We start from the raw sequence: 16,803 nt of genomic DNA on the forward strand, positions 1-16,803 counted from the left end.
CTCTTATGAGTACATGACCTTGGGTAAATCCCCAAACCGCCCTGAGCCTCAGCCCCAAACCGAGGACTATGGGAGGGTCAACTGCTATGCTGCTGTGAAAGGGTTTCATAAACCATGAACACTGTTCCCACGTGAGGACTTATGTTGCTGCTACTGCTGTTGTTAATACCAAGAGCGGCTGACTGCTTTCTGTGGGGAGAAAGGCAGATGGGGACGGAAGGAGCGGGAGGACAGCATTTACTGGGACAAAGAGAAAGAGACGCAGCTGCTTTGTTCACCAAATACACATGAGATATACCCGTGCAAGCAGGAGTCCGTTTCCCCAGGGCCACGTGCCCCAGGCCATGTAAAAACCTGGAGTCTGGCAGAGGCCCAGGCTGCCTTCAACCCTCAGGGCCCCAGACAGGCAGACAAACAAACACACACAAACACCAACCTGGGGGAAGCCCAAACACGCGGGAGAAAGGGGAAGGCCTCCTGGAGCAGAAACCAAGCTCTGGGTCCCCACAGGGCCAAAATAGCTTGCTGATTGAGTCAACAGGCCAACACTTTGGTCAAGCTGCTGGGGAGAGAAACCGAAGCCCCAGCCAGATCTATTATTTAGCAATTTGTCACCAGGCATAAATATAAATTATCCCCTCCCCTAGACCCCACCTGCCAGGTTGTTTGGTGCCAGGAGTCACCTTGGGTCAGCCAGGGCCAAGTCAGGCGTTTGTATCAGCTCTCCTCACAGCGTCCGGGAGGCCAGCTGGGCAGTGGGCTCCCGATGCTGGAGGAAGGGGCAACCTTTTCTCTAGACCCCCCAGGCCCCAAGTCCTCGCAGGCAACTCCCCAAGGGGCTGCCAAAAGTCCTTCCCTGATGTTGGGGGCAGTCAGATCTCAGGGGTGCACTTGAAGAATTCTGATGACACTCAGTCCATCCACAAGTATTTGCTGGGTGCCTACCATATACCTGCAAGTCCCGGAGTGGGGCGGGCTGGTGGGTTCTGCTCCACAGGCTGTGAGTTTGAGGATCAGGGCCTCTCCTTGTTGCTGGGGCGTACCTCCTTCCCCTCCAGGTCCCTGGCAGCGTGAGCTGTGGAAAGTCGGCTATTTAGATTTCAAGACTAATTGGTTACAGCTCATGGGGCCTGGGGATGGGGAGGGGGAGGTGGGAGCAGTACAAATTGCAAGCAGCATAGAGAATTACAAATCTGGCTTCGTAGTCTCCCTGGCTTGGCACAGATTAAGCGTATAAATCAGGCTTCTGTAGCTTGACTTTCTGGTTCACCATTCCCATTCACCATTCAGGACATGAACAAGGATCCTTTTTAAAAAAAATGTTTTGTTGAAGTAAACATATATATAGAAAAGAACACACATGATAAGTGTAAAATAGCCTGGAGAATTTCCCCAAAGTGACCACAATCAGGTAACAGCATCTAGATCAGTTACCAAGTACACTGCCAGCCCCCAGAAATCCACTTGTGCACTCTCTAATAATCATTCCCCAAGGGGAACCCTATCCTGACCTCTAGCACCATAGATTCATTTTGCCTGTTTTTGAACTTCGCATAAATGGAATCATACAGGACATTCTCTTTCGTGTCTGGCTTCTTTCACTCAACATCACGTCTGTCAGATCCACCCAGACTGTTGTGTGTGGTTGTCATTTATTCTCAAGACTGCCTAGCATCCCAGTATGTGAACAGACAATACTTCACCCATTCTACTGTAGATGGACATTTGAGCTGCGTCCAGTTGGGAACTACCACAAAAGTGCTGCTAAAAACAGAATTTTCACAAACAGGTTCCCCTCATCCCCCACTTTTTTAAAAAGATCTTTACTGTGGTAAAATACATATAATATTTGCCATTTTAACTATTTTAAGTGCATGACTCATGGCATAACTCATGAAGTATCATCACACTGCTATGCAACCATCACCACTATCTGTTTCCAAAAGGTTTTCATCACCTCAAACAGAAAATCTGTACCCAAAGCAGTAACTGGGCTTCTCTTGTGGCTCAGCTGGTAAAGAATCCGCCTGCAATGTGGAGGACCTGGGTTTGATCCCTGGGTTAGAAAGATCCCCTGGAGAAGGGAAAGGCTACCCACTCCTGTATTCTGGCCTGGAGAATTCCACGGACTGTATAGTCCATGGGGTTGCAAAGAGTCTCACACGACTGAGTGACTTTCACTTTCACTTTTCCCAGGTGGCGCTAGTGGTGAAGAATCCACCTGCCAATGTAGGAGATGCAAGAGACGTGGGTTTGATCTGAGTCGGGAAGATCCCCTGGAGGAAATAGCAACCCACTCCAGTTATTCTTGCCTCAAAAATTCCATGGACAGAGGAGCCTGGAGGGCTACAGTCCATAGGGAGTCAGATCCAACTGCACATGAACAGTAACTATCCATTTCTCCTCCCCTCAGCCCCTGGTAACTTCTGTTCTATTAATACTTTTTGTCTTTATGAATTTGTCTACTCTAGGAGACTCATACAAGTGGAATCATACAGGATTTATCCTTTTGTGCCTGACTTCTTTTACTAGGCATAATCTTTTCAAGGTTCATCCGTGTTGTAGCATGGATCAGAATTTTGTTCCTTTTGATAACTGAATAATATTCCATCATATGGATATATCACATTTTGTTTAACCATTCATCTATTGATAGATATTTGGGTTGTTTCCACCTTTGACTGTTGTAAATAATGCTGCAATGAACATTGCCATGCAAATATCTTTTTGACTTGAAGCCTTTAGCTGAGGACCTGCTGCAGGTCCTCAGAGATGGGTACTCATCCATCCCTTAGTAGATCGTCATATGAATCAAATGGGTTATTGTTTTTAGGCTAGAAATGAGGAAACTGAGGTTCAGAGAAGTCAAGGACCTTTCCCAAGGCTAAGGGGCTAATCTGAGTGGCTGAATGTGTGTGTGCATATGTGGGCTCAGTTGCTCAGCAGTGTCTGACTCTTTGTGACCCCATGGACTGCAGCCCGCCAGGCTCCTCTGTCCATAGAATTCTCCAGGCAAGAATACTGGAGTGGGTTGCCATTTCCTCCTCTAGCAGATCTTCCAAACCCAAGGATTCAACCTGTGTCTCTTGTCCCCTGCATTGCCAGGTGGATTATTTACCACTGTGCCACCAAGTAGCTGAGACCAGGGCTCAGTCCAGACCGTGACCCCCAAGTCCAGTGTTATTCCCATCCCTACCCCTACCCCACCCCACCCTCCCACACACCTCCCTGTTGCTTCTCTCTTGCAATTCTCTAGTCACAGTGGAAGTTAGAAGATTTTGGGTTGCAGCCTAGTTCTTGCTTTAGTTCCAGGTAGAAAATTTTTCCCTTGGAGATGCTAAACCCCAACTTGGGCTTTCTGGAAGCATTTTCCTTTCTCCTGGCAAACAGCCCAGGGCAAGGGAATGGGAGAGGCTTCTTGGCCCTCTTGACTCTACCTTTAAACTTTGTGCTCTAGTTTTGTTTTTTAAGCTATAAGTTTTGTCACATCACATCCTGCCCCCAGGCCCAGAGCTCAGGCTATATTTCTAGTTCCCCCTCTTGGTAAGGACAGCAGAATATCTAAGACCTAATTGGATTTTCCATTCAAAGGACGTGGAGAGAACCACTCACTCAAATGTCCTCTTCCTCTGCCCTGCCGTAGTAAATTTCAGTGACAGATAACCTACTGTGTGTTGGACAGTAAGTGGTCAAACTTGTCCCTTAGATCCCTGTGCTCAGGGTGGCATCGGGGTGGGGTGGGGAGCAGGAGCAGGCTGAGAGAGGCAGAATGATCAAGCCCATTAGGTAGGACGCCGCCAGAACAGGAACGCCCCCAGGGTTCTGGAGGAAGGACGGGGCTGTTGGAGTCAGGGGGGCGCTTCCCAACAGTGCCTGCTGAAGGCCCTGTCGTTCACCACGCAAATAGTGCTTTTTTACACGCCATGTAAAGTGCCAGGCACAGTGTTAGGCCCCAGGGCGAAGGAGCCACGAACACAGACAGCTCCCAGGGCGGGTCCAAGCCACTCCTGGTCTCTACAATGACGCACAATTCTGTGCACAAATTCTGCAGCCAGCTGGACGCGAGCTCCCAGCCCCCTTGCACGTACCGCTCGCCCCTGCGCTCAGCTTCCGGCCTCTTGCCTACTGTCAGGGCTGACGAGCGGCCAGGGGGTCCGAGGCGCGGCCCTGGGGGTGACCCCCTGCCCCGGGTCTCGCAGTCCGCACCGTCTCTTCCCCTGGCCGGCCGACAAGGCGCCTTTCAGGAGCCTCCGCCCCCACTGGAAAATCCCCGCGCGGTCTCCGGGGCGGGCGGCGTCTGCCGCCCTCCAGGTGAGGGATTCCGCGTCCCCGACGCGGTGCCGGGGCAGCGCGCCCGCAGGCGCCGGGACCCGCCGGGCCGCCAGCCGCTCGCCGCCCGGGCGCGCGCAGCCTCCGCCGCCAGCCCGCGGGGAGCCGAGCCAAGAGCTCCGCGGCGGAAAGTCCACTGCCTCCTCCGCAGCTCAGCCCGCTGGAGAATTAAACGTTTTAAAGTTTCATTTAAACATATGCGTACCTCTACATTTATGAATGTTGCAATTAAGGGCATATACTGTTTGGTCGTATCACACATTATGTTCAAGTCTGCTCTTTTTTTCTTTTCCTTTTTTTCTTCACTCTTCATTGGTCCCCACCCTAGAAGCATCTTCATCCCAGGAAACCCGTATTAAGAACCCAAAACGGACCTCTCTATATTCTTCTCCCTGTTCATATAAGCATGGGGCTTTCCAGGTGGCTCAGTGGTAAAGAATCTGCCTGCCAGTGCAACAGACTCGGGTTCCATCCTTGGGTGGGGAAGATCCCCTGGAGTAGGAGAGGGCAACCCACTCCAGTATTCTTGCCTGGAAAATTCCATGGAAAGAGGAGCCTGGCAGGCTACAATTGATGGGATAGCAAAGTGGTAGACACAACTGCGACCTCAGCGAGGGAGCCTATGCAGATCTCTCTATATATATATCTAGGTATACACGAATGCATGTAAATAGCATCCTGTTGAATATATTTTTCTTTATCATAGGAACTGTAGTGGTTGTAGCAGTTCTTTAAAAAAATTAATGTTGTTGTTATTTATCTACAATAAAACTCACCTTTATTAATGTATCAAACCACCCCCTTCTGACAGTCATCCCCTGTGTTTTCTGCTTTCTGCCGCTGTGAGCGGTGATGTGTTAAAACTAACGTTATATAGCTGCATGTGCCCAGAAGTGGGATTGCTGTGACGATGTGCCCCTGGTTTTTAGAAGATAGGAAGGCTGCTTTTGCAAAATGCCTAACACCTAGCGTCCCCATCAACAATGAATGAGGATGCCCTTTTCCCCACATAGGTGGACGGCGCTTGGTGGTTTCCATCAGTTGCCTGGGACCATCGTGAAGTATCTGCCTGTTACGTTCATTTCTACTTGCCTGACTCCTTAATGAGCTGAAAATGAGCATATTTTCAGCTGCTTGGCGGCCACTTGCTTTGTTTTTCCAAGAACTGCATCCTCTTGGTACATCTTGATATACTTTAAGCACAGAAAATACCCTTTGCCTGGAAAAACTGGAGAAGGATGTTCTAGGATTAACGGAATGGTCTAGTTAGTAGAGGGGCTTCCCAGGTGGCGCAGGAATAAAGAATCTGCCTGCCAATGCAAGAGATGTGGGTTCCATCACTGGGTGGGGAAGATCCCCTGGAGGAGCAAATGGCAACCCACTCTAGTCTTCTTGCCTGAGAAATTCCACGGACAGAGGAGCCTGGTTGGCTACAGTCCACCGGGTCGCAAAGAGTCAGACACAGCTAAGCAACCGAGCATGCGTGCACTCGTTAGTAGATAGTTCCCTTGTTTGTCACATCCAATTATGAGCTTTCATAAGATGTGACCATAAGCAGATATATGTAGTAATAGGACTGTAACAAATTTAAGAGGCATGTGGGGAATGGAAAGTGAGTGGGCTTTGGGGTTACTTGCTAACTGTGTGCTATTGAACAAGTCAACTAACCCCCCTGAGCCTCAGTTAGCTCATCTGTGAAACAGAGATAATGATGATTCTTTTATAATTGTTGAAAAGCTTGACAGTAATTTATGTAAAGAACCTGGGGCATAGTAGATGGTCAGTAAATGGTAGTCAATTATGATAAGCATAACTTTAATTTTTCCTCCGGTGGTTAAGTAGGACTTTCAGAGGCCTAGGTTTAGCTTCAATGTCAATCAGCATTGTGTGGGTCTGGGTAAAACTGGGATTATTTAAATTTCCTGTGTAATCAGACACATATACACGAAGGTTTTGCAGCCTCATCACTATTCACAAAGAATAGGATAATTCTTTGTTGTGGGGGGCTGTCCTGTGCTTTGCGGAATGTTTAGCTGTATCTGTGGCCTCTACCCACTAAATGTCAATAGCAATCCTACCCCCCCAGTCGTAACAATCAAAAATGTTCTCAGGCCTGGTCACATGTCCCCTGCAGGGCAAAAATTGCCCATGTGGTTGAGAACCACAGATCTAAATCCTCTGGGAGAAACTTCTTGAGGGTTTACATAGCATGAGGAGAGGCCCCCTCCTGTTCCCCTGCTCCCTCGCCACAGGGTAGCCCCCCACTCTTCAGTTGCAGAATTCCCCAAATAGGGTCTAAATGTCAGCCAGGTCTGAGCAGGGTGCATCTGGGGGAAGATGAGCAGATGGAGGTGTCTTCCCTGTGGGTGTCCGTGAAATGCTCAACCTGGGTGCAGGAAAGAACCAGGCTGTATTTGTATTTAACAGGTACCCGAAGCTGCCCCAAGGTCAGAAATGCAGTGTGTGCCCTCAAAGACCCTCCAGACTGACTGGGACGCTGGGGGAGCCTAGATGACGTCACACGGTGAGAATGGACAAATGACAGTCTGTAATTTTTTTCTTTTGCAAGCTGCTCTTTCTTCTCTTTCCCTCATGTTATATTCTTGACCCAGGATCAGCTGTGGGCTTTCACCTGAGCCACAGTTTTCTTTTCTCTCTCTGGCCAACTAGAGAACCTACGTATTCAGTCCTCCCTTCATATATGTTCCAGTTCTCTGTTTGGAATAGGATGTTTCATCCTCACTGTAGACTCTTCATGCCCCTAAACACAATTCCTTATCTTTCCTGCTAACTCAATTTCAAGTCAACACATGTGTTGAGTGCCATTGCTTAAGGTGCTGGGTGCTTCCCAATGTCAGTCCTTCACTCCTTCACTGGTAACAGCCCTGAGCAACACGCCCTGCTAAAACATTACATTTCTCCATCTCCCTTGATGCTTGGTGTAGCCAGGTGACTAAGTTTTGGTTAATGAGAGGCAAGCAGAGGGTGACAGGATTTCTAGGTAGGTTCCTTGACAGGGTGAAGGGAGTACACCTTTTTTGTCTTTCTGTCCTCCTTCCTTCTCTCTTTCTGGAATTCAGATGTAATGAGTGGAACTCCAGTAGCTATTTTGGGCCATGAGGAGAACGTGAGGATGACAGAGCAGAAAGATAAAAGGATCTTAGTGATTAGAACTGCTGCACCAGCCCTAGAGCTGTGGGCTTTTATGTAAGAGAAGAAACTCCATGTACTTAGGCCACTGTGAATGGACTTTAATCAGCAAGCAAATACAATTCTGAGACAAATACAATAACTGAGACAAATGGCCCTTCCCAAGTCCAAGCATCTGTCCTTGCCTTTTACCAAGTCTCCCCTGTCCTTAGGCTGAATACTTTGGAGTTGTCATGAATTCCTACACCTCCAGCCAGTCAGCCACCATGACCTGTCAATTTTATACACTGACTAACTGCTGTATCTATCTGTCTTTTCCTTTTCATCTTTCTCAGCATGTGTTCTAAGCTAGAGGTTTGGTGATGCTGAGCAGGATTCAGAGAATTCAGAGACACATAGAACTCACGACTGGGATGCATAACTAGGCAGGAGTCACCCCTGGCAACATGCATGGAGGTGGTAACAGCCGTTTTATCAGGGAGGACTCTGGTTTACCCTATGCATCCAGAACTAGCCCAGTACCTGACACATAGTAGGCACTCAAATAGCTGGGGGATTAATATGTTGAAGGATTAAATGATTGATTAATTAACTTGACATACACATGCATACCTGCGTAGATAGGGCCTCTACTTTCGCCTTTCATGTATATACACATTACCTTTCATGATGGAGACACCAGGTTACAAAGAAAACCCTCAAGAGTTTGCTGTTGACTTGAGCCGCGTCACTTGTAAGAAGGACAAAATATGTATGTGGTCAGCTTGAAACCCAGGCCCGCTACTAGAAATAAACTAACCCCTTGTTGAATTCGCACAGGAGAACTGAAGGGAGGTGGGGGAGACGGGTGGCAGGAAAAATGCCTGAGATCTTACACAACTTGTGCAAACAGAATGACGGGGCCGGGCAGCCCCGGGAGTCCAGGAATTAATAGCCCCGCTGAGGCTCCGGGGCTCCGGAGATGGAGCTATTTAAAGCCAAGAAATGTCATTTCCACCCACAGAGGCTGCCCCAGTTGCGTTATCTGGACCTTCTTCAGCCTTGGTGTTCTGGCAGCCTCCCTGGCCTGACCTCCCAGCGGCGGGACCACAGGGCTCAGGGCCAACCTGCCGTCACTGCTCTGTGGGCGGGGGGCTGACCTGAGCCTGTCCGGGATCCTCCCTCCTCTGTGCTCAGACCACAGGAGAGGCTGAGTGGGGACCCCGGGCCCAGCTCACCCCTCTGCAAGGGCAGCTGAGGAACACAGAGGCCACCGCCCACACAGAGAGATCAGCCGCCCAGCAGGACGGGCCTGGGACCAGCGTCAGGGTTATGAGGTCTGAAGACGACACCCTCGCCCACCAGAATCACATCCTTGTCCTGCTCCATGACTGCAGGCCCTTTGCTTCCTCTCTCTGCCCCCCACCCCCTCATTTCCCCACCTGAACTGGGAAATCTTCCTCTTCTTGCCCTGTTGCTGGGGGAGGTCATGGGAGATCAGAGAAAGGGAAGTCTTTTGAAGCTTCGGGAAGAAAAGCACCATAGAAATCCAGGTATTACCTGCAGCTCCTCCTCTGCCTCTAGTGAAGGTAATCCAGGAACACTTCCTCCGGAGGCGGAGGCCAGAAGGCAGGAGGCTCCCGTTTGAAGTGTCAGTGGGCTCCAGCCTGTGTGACGGAGCCGTCCCGTCCGGCCCCACGCGCCTGGGAGCCAGGGCCCCCACTCTTGCCAGGCATCTAAGGCGAGAACTTCCTCACATCCTGTCTGCTCTGATCTCAGGTATCTGCTCTGGCTGATGTTCCCGCAGCTTCGGGGAGGGGAGGGCGCTCTGAAGCCTGGAGAACGTGCCAAGCCAAGTCTGCCCTGCAGGTGTCTGATGCCCAGTGACGGCTGGGCTTGTTTCCTGACGCTGAGGCCTGGCCAAGGGAAAGCACAGTGGCAGCTAAATGGGTTTCTAAGGAAGGTGTAATGAGATGCCAAGGGCACTTCAGCCTGAAGCCTCCCTAATTCATTGCTGAGCTTGTCCATTGCTACCACTCAAGGAGCAAAAGGATATGAGGAAATGACTTTTTTTTTTTTTAAGGAAACTGAAATGGAAATGAAATCTTGCAGGCCTTCTTCTCTCATCTGCTTCCTTTCCTTATCAAATTCTGGGGCTTGCCCAAAAGGCATGGATGTTTGCCCTCCTTTCATTTTTTAATTGAAATATTCAAGCACCCTAAAAGGTATGTATCAGTCAGAATAGTACAGAGTATGTTACAGTAACAAACAACCCCCATATCTCAGGGGCTTAACACACTTCTGCTTCTGCTACTTGCTGCTTCCTGCTCCTGCTCCACATCCTTCAAGGGTGAGCAGAGGGCTCTGCTCACTGAAATCACGCAGGAGTTCAGGCGGATGGAACAGCCAACATCTCAGACCTTGTCAGGAGCAAAAGAGAGAGCTGGAGGATCTTGAAAAGGCGATTTAATGGTCTAGCTCACAACTCTGGTCACAGGGTCACTCTCAACCACAGAGCACCAGAAAGTGCAAACTACTGTGTGCTCAGAAGAGAAGGAGCCACGGATGTCCGGTGAACAACAATAACATGACCACAAAATACAGAATCACATCACAAACACCATGTGCCCACCACCACTCAACCTGGAAAACATCACTCTGCCAATACTAGTGAAACCCTCTGTTACTTGGCACAAGTACCTCTCTGCTCCCTGCCACCACGGTAACGATTCTCCTGAATTCAATGTTTATCAAATATCTCTGTATCTTACTATATTCATATTATATATAACCCTTTGCAGAGGGATGAACTGGACCCTGGACCCTGAGTCTCCTCTCAGCCTTTCCTGAGACCTTCTGTATATAACTAACAACATAGAGTGTTGTTTTACATTTATTTAAAGGCCATATAAATGGTGTCATACTGTACATCTCTATTTGCCATTTTCTTTTTTGACCTACTTTATGTTTCTGAGAGTAATCCACATCATTGTGTGAGGCTGTGTTTGAGTCCATGCTGTGTATAGTCCACTGTGTGACTACAACACTCTCCGTTGTGGAGGAACACATAGGTCACCTCTAGCTTTTTGTGATTCCGTACAGCACTGCCATGAACATTCTTAGGCACAAGCAACAGACATTATCTCCAGAGTAAAGACTTTGGAGGGCTTTTTCCACTTGGCGGGATATTGCCAAATAGCCCTCCAAAAAGGCTGGATCAGGTCACGCTGCACAGAAGCCTCCTGGATTCTCTGTAGCCTCATCAACACCTGATACTGTTTGATGAGTGCAGAACACTTCTGCCATAGTTTTCATGAAACTGAAGTCATTAGTCAGCCCATAACTATTTGTCGAACACCAGATATATGCCAGGCACACAGAGAAGAGTGAAGGATAATGAAGAGGGACTCAGACCCTGCCCTCAGGGAGCTTGCAGTCTGGTAGGCAAGACAGGCACACTTGGGAATCATTAGAATAGACTGGAAAACATAAAGAGGCAAATAAAAATCGCCTCATCTTGCTACCCACAGGTGACTGCTATCTTCCTTTCTAAGGAAACACTCATGAGCTCCGGACAACACAAAGAAGCCAGGCACTTGGGTAAAACAGGGCCCAGCATCCAAGGACACCTTAAGCCCTGACTCAGGCAAGATGACTAGCACCCTGGCCCAGGTGCAGCAGCCCATTAGGCAGGACCACTGCCCCGTGACTTCCCAAACAGGGTGGCTGGGAGGCTCTGAGCAGCAGCCACGGTCTGGTGAGTCGACCTTGGGTGACTGTGATTCAAAGCCTTAAACTCTCAAAGTGAGTGACTGGCAAGACTGGTGAGGCAGCTGGTGTATGAGGGACCTGTAATGTTGCCACACCAGTGACGGTAACAGTCATATTGAAGCAATCCTGCAAGATAGACTGGGTGAGGAATCAGGCGTGTCTCCTTAATTTGGGCCTGAGTCACGGGGTAAAGGGACCAGTTGGAAGCAAGGCCAGAGAATACAGTGTTATTTCAGACACAGTGTTTGAGGAGACACATAAAGCTGGTGGTTGGGTAGGAAAGCTAAGACGGCCCTTGGCTATAGCTCTAGGTACAGCTTAACTGAGTGAACCACTACACAGATGCACATGAATAGCGGTTTGAGCAGGATGTGACTCTGGACTCTGTAAGGGACATGAACACTTTCAGGGACTTCCCTGGTGGTGCAGTTGTTAAGAATCCACATTCCAATAGGACGTGGGTTCAATCCCTGGCCAGGGAACTAAGATTCCCCATGCCTTCAAGGCAACGAAGCCTGAGAGCCGCAACTGGAGAGTCCGTGTGCCACAAGAGAAACCCACACACTGCCACTAGAGAAAGCCCACGCCCCACCATGGAGATCTAGCACTGCCAAAATAAAAACATAAAAACCACCTTTGCCCAAGTGTAATTCACAGACAACAAGATGCAACCATTTTAAGTATATAGTTTGGTGAGCTTCAATAAATGCATACATTTGTGTATGCATCGCCATGATCAAGATATGGAACATTGATTAAAAATGTTAAGATCCCTGTTTTTTCCTCAAGGAGTCCTTCATTTGCTACCAGACACGGACACTTAAGAAAGATGTGAACCATACAGGCAGCAAAGCATAAGTTCTAATAATTGATGCAGGTTAAGGGAGCTGGGGGCTGGAGGGGGCAACCCCTTGAGAAGTGCCTGGTCCTGATGCAAATGTACTTGGGCCCTGGAGATTCTCCATCACCCGCAGAGGAGCAGGGAGAGGCAGGCCAGGCACCACAGGGCTCGCTTGTCCCAAAATATCTCAGCGGCCTGAAATGCCACAGTGAGTCACCTCTCTGGTTTAGAACATTTGGTATTCCCTCTGAAATACCTATATTAAAATGCATATAAATGACCTAAGAGACAGCCTTTGAGGTGTGTGGAAAACCAATCCTTCACTAACATGTAGAAGCAGTTGTCAGGTTTTCCAGTTACCTCCTCAGGAGTGGGTAGGGCTGCGCCAAGACAAATGGGGAAACAGACAAAGCAACTGGTCTAATCGCCGTTCTAACTTGGTGAGAAAGTGGACTCCTTCCTTTCAGACATCTCAAATTACCACAGGAGTCAAGCCCCATCTGAAAGGTTAGGACATCCATTTTGATCTAGGAAGAGGGGAAATTTTGTCAGGAGAATGACAATTCAGCAAGGGTTTGGGGAGAGGCTCAGCCTGAGGTTGAAGTCCATGGTCATCGAAGCGTAGGGGCCCCAGGGGTTAGGACGAAAGACTGCAGAGGTAGATTTCTGCCTTCAAATGTCTGAAGGATAATTGTGAGTCAAGGGGATTGGAATGGTTTTTGTAGTCTAGCTTGAAATAGGGTGGGGAAAGCCAGAGGTGGCAGGTATCATATGAGAAAGAACTTTCTTATGGTCAGAGCTATCAGGAGAGGAAATGAGTGACCCCAAGAAACAGTGGGATCTCTGTCACTATAGGCGTGTAAGCTGAAGCCAGACATCTTTTGGCAGGATTTTGAGTTCTGAGTGGGTCGTTGGATTCAGTTTCTTCCATCACTGAAATTCTCTAATTTAGTCCATGGCCAACCTTTGAGAAGCCATAAACACGTATTAACTGATCAATCACTTTATACAGGCATGATGGGGAGAAACCAAAGCATGAAAGCCGTGGCCTCTGTCTTCCCTGTGGCTGAGCAGATGGGATCGAGGTGGGGGGTGGTGTCTGGATCACCCGAGGGCTGGAAAACACACACTCCTGGAGTTCAGAAGGAGGGGAACCTGCAGAAGGGTAAGGTAGTCCATGTGGGCACCAAGGAGGAGGAGAGATGGCAACTTCAGAATTCAGACAGGTGGGAAAAAACGGGGAGGGCGCTCTGAGGGGGAGGAAAAGCGTGCACAGCTGCCGGAAGGCAGGAAATCACGAGGGTCAGGCTGGCTGGCACAAGGGGACGTGATGGGATAAAAAGGGATGCTGGGGCTGGCACTGAGGAGGCTAAAAAAGATGAGAGGACGCATCCAGGGACAGACCAGGAGAGGCGCACATCCCCAGGGAAGAGGTGTGTGGCCTGGGCCCAGAGTGCCCGTCTGGGGCACAGGGAATGCTGTGGGGGGCACCACACTGCTCCCCCCACCTCCAACTGAGCCGCAGACCACCAGACAGAGCCCCCAGGTCGCCTTCCCTCAGCCCCACCACGGCCTCCATCCGCTTCAGGGCAGTGAGTGCTGGAGAAAGACGGGAAAACCCACAAAAATCTTCCAAACAAGACAAATATGTGGTGCAGACAAAAGCCGTACTGGGTGGGATGAGGTTTCAGTTGCTCCCTGATGGGGTGGATCCGTCAGAAGCGGCTTGTGGCCTCAGAAAAATGCGTCATCTCCTGCTCTCAGCGGGGCTCGTTGCCTCAGCCACCCCTAAAAGAGCCCACGCTGGGGGTGCCCGCAGTGAGGGGCCGGGGTCAGGGCGGTCACTGGCCTCCAGGTCACCCATGCAGCCCTGCCCACTCCCCAGCTGGGGGCTTGCAGGGCTTCGCAGGGAACAGGGGGATACCCAGTTTGGGGTGTTGGGGGCGGTATTTAAGCCATCCCCTGGGTGCAGTTCCCGGTTTCCTGGTGTGTGGTGTGTCCTGGGCACTGCAGGAGTGGATAGGAGCATCATCTGGGCAACCCCTCGGCCCCACCAGAGCGTGGCGGGTGGGTGGGGGGTTCAAGCAATGTTCCAAGTGGGAAAGTCAGGTGCCACCAGGAGTGCTTCACTGGGACTGGAGTGCGGGTGGGTGGTGGGAGGAGGCGGTGGGGAGAGGCTGGGTCCAGCCTTCTGTCCCTTCGTCTGCACCCCCACAACCCTCCAAGCTCCCAGGCCCCTGGGGTTCACGTTCCATTTCTGCTCCAGTTCCATGGTTATTAATGGCTATTGTTCCATGAGAAAGACAGAGATGTTTTCAGTTTAGTGGCATTGTCTCGGACTTTCTCTCTGCAGGCCGAGGCAGGGATGGGAGGCCTCCCCTTCGCAGAGTGGCCCCAGGCAAGGAGGGGTGGCTGGAGGCAGGCGCTGAGTGGACTGGTCTCTCTGTGCTGTGTGGGCACGGGGAAGGCCAGGAGGCGCCAGCACCGCCAGGAGGGCAGAGTCCCCAACACAGCTTTGCTTCCTATGCCTCTTGACCCGTTCTGGCCACCCTGCTCCTCGCCCAAGAGACTAGTCCTTGCTTACCTGTCTACTTAGGCTCCCCCAATGTAGATGAGAGAGCAGCTTTCTCTCTCTCTGGGCCTCGACTTCCTCACCTGCAATGTTAAGTGGCTTCTAAGATTCTTCCTGGTTCTCAGCTTCAGCATCAACAGCTCAGTCACACCAACAGGACTTTCTCTACTCCAAGACTCCAGGGGTGGGAGCTGGCCCCTTGGCTGAGTTGATGGTCACCTGGGCAATCGGCTTAGGAAGGGAAAGGACCTTCCCCTGGCATCTTCACTATGTTTTTTAAAATATTTATTTATTTGGCCATGCTGGGTCTTGGTTACGGCCCTTGGGATCTCTGATTTGAGCTGTGGCAGGCGGGATCTTTAGTTGCACATGCAAAATCTTTAGTTGCAGGGTGTGTGAGGCAGGTGAACTCTTAACTGTGGCAGGTAGGATCTAGCTCCCTGACTAGGAATTGAACCCAGGCCTCTGCATTGGAAGTCTTAGCCACTGGACCCCCAGGGAAGTCCCCACCTTAAATATTTTAAAACTTATTTTGTAGTTTGTAATTCCACCCTTAGAGATTCACTCCTCTGGGCTTATTGCAACACCCATTTCAGTAAAATAGAAATGATAGCTGCTAACCCTTTTTAACATTAAAAATGATCCTTTGCTTATATATTTCTCTTCACAAAGTTGAAATCATTTTCAGATACAGGATCCCACTTGGGACTGTAACAGTTCAGGAATTAGTTGACCATTGGTAAGTTAAGACCTCAGAGGCTGTGACTCAAGATAAGAACCTGGACACAGGTGATCTCCTCCCAGGAATTACCTGCATTTTAACAGAAGAACGTCCTGAGGGTAAGAATAATCACAAAGGAATGCCTCTCTGGTGGCAGGAATGTCAAACCCTGTGACGCCAGGCATGTGATGCTGTCTAGTGTGGCTGGGAATGAAGAGGCCACCTGTGGGTCAGTGTGTGCCCACTCAACCCAGAGCTGTTGTCAAATCACCCAACGGGCCCTCAGCGGCTCATTGGATCCCTTGTGGGGGCAGAACTGTTTGGGCAGGTGTCTGGGTTCACAAGAAACACCCAGAGAACAATAATGACTTGAAAAACAGAGGAAGGGAGAGTGTAAGTGCAGAGGGTGGGATGGGATGGGGCAAGGGTTGGGACAGGATGAGAACCAGCATGGAACTTGGAAGGCCACAGAAGGTAACTGCAGGAAGAAGGGGGTGGGGGCAGTGGTGGTCTTCTCCACAAAGGGCTACCTGAGAACAAAAACTCATTTGAAATTGGCCAGTAATAACTGGAGACCAACCCTGAATCAAATTGCCAACATCCGTTGGATCATCAAAAAAGCAAAAGAGTTCTACTTCTGCTTTGTTGACTATGCCAAAGTCTTATAACTGTGTGGATCACAACAAACTGTGGAAAATTCTTCAAGAGATGGGAATACCAGACCACCTGACCTGCCTCTTGAGAAATCTGTATGCAGGTCAGGAAGCAACAGTTAGAACTGGACATGGAACAACAGACTGGCTCCAAATTGGGGAAGGAGTATGCTAAGGCTGTTTATTGTCATCCTGCTTATTTAACTTATATGCAGAGTATGAAACGCATGGGCTGCAGCCCATGCAAAACGCTGGGCTGGATGAAGCACAAGCTGGAATCAAGATTGCCGGGAGAAATATCAATAACCTCAGATATGCAGATGACACCATTCTCATGGTAGAGAGTGAAGAAGAACTAAAGAGCCGCTGATGCAAGTGAAAGAGGAGAGTGAAAAAGGTGGCTTAAAACTCAACATTCAGAAAACTAAGATCATGGCATCTGGTTCCATCTCTTCATGGCAAATAGATGGGGAAACAACATAAACAGTGACAGACTTTATTTTGGGGGGCTCCAAAATCACTGCAGATGGTGACTGCAACCATGAAATTAAAAGACACTTGCTCCTTGGAAGAAAAGTTATGACCAAACTAGACAGCCTATTAAAAAGCAGAGACATTACTTTGCCAACAAAGGTCTGTCTAGTCAAAGCTATGGTTTTTCCAGTGGTCATGTATGGATGTGAGAGCTGGACTATAATGAAAGCTGAGCACCGAAGAATTGATGCTTTTGAAATGTGGTGTTGGAGAGGACTCTTGTGAGTCCCTTGGACTGCAAGGAGATCCAACC

The 16,803-nt window shown here is 49.6% G+C and overlaps 1 protein-coding gene across 2 annotated transcripts in view; it reads right to left on the reverse strand.

The window, feature by feature from the left end:
• TCP11 (t-complex 11) overlaps positions 1–16,065 on the reverse strand; it is an 81,724-nt gene extending 65,659 nt beyond the window's left edge. The window contains exons 1-3 of one of the 2 annotated variants that reach the window (XM_043450184.1): positions 9,019–16,065; positions 953–1,075; positions 437–562 (exon numbers count right to left, since the gene is read on the reverse strand). The gene's annotated coding sequence lies outside the window, so the exon portion shown is untranslated. The remainder of the gene's footprint in view (positions 1–436; positions 563–952; positions 1,076–9,018) is intronic. The other variant, XM_043450188.1, reaches the window with a different exon arrangement.
• Between the last annotated feature and the right edge of the window lie 738 nt (positions 16,066–16,803).

Source organism: Cervus canadensis, chromosome 28, assembly GCF_019320065.1.
Source record: "Cervus canadensis isolate Bull #8, Minnesota chromosome 28, ASM1932006v1, whole genome shotgun sequence".
Classification (NCBI taxonomy): domain Eukaryota; kingdom Metazoa; phylum Chordata; class Mammalia; order Artiodactyla; family Cervidae; genus Cervus; species Cervus canadensis.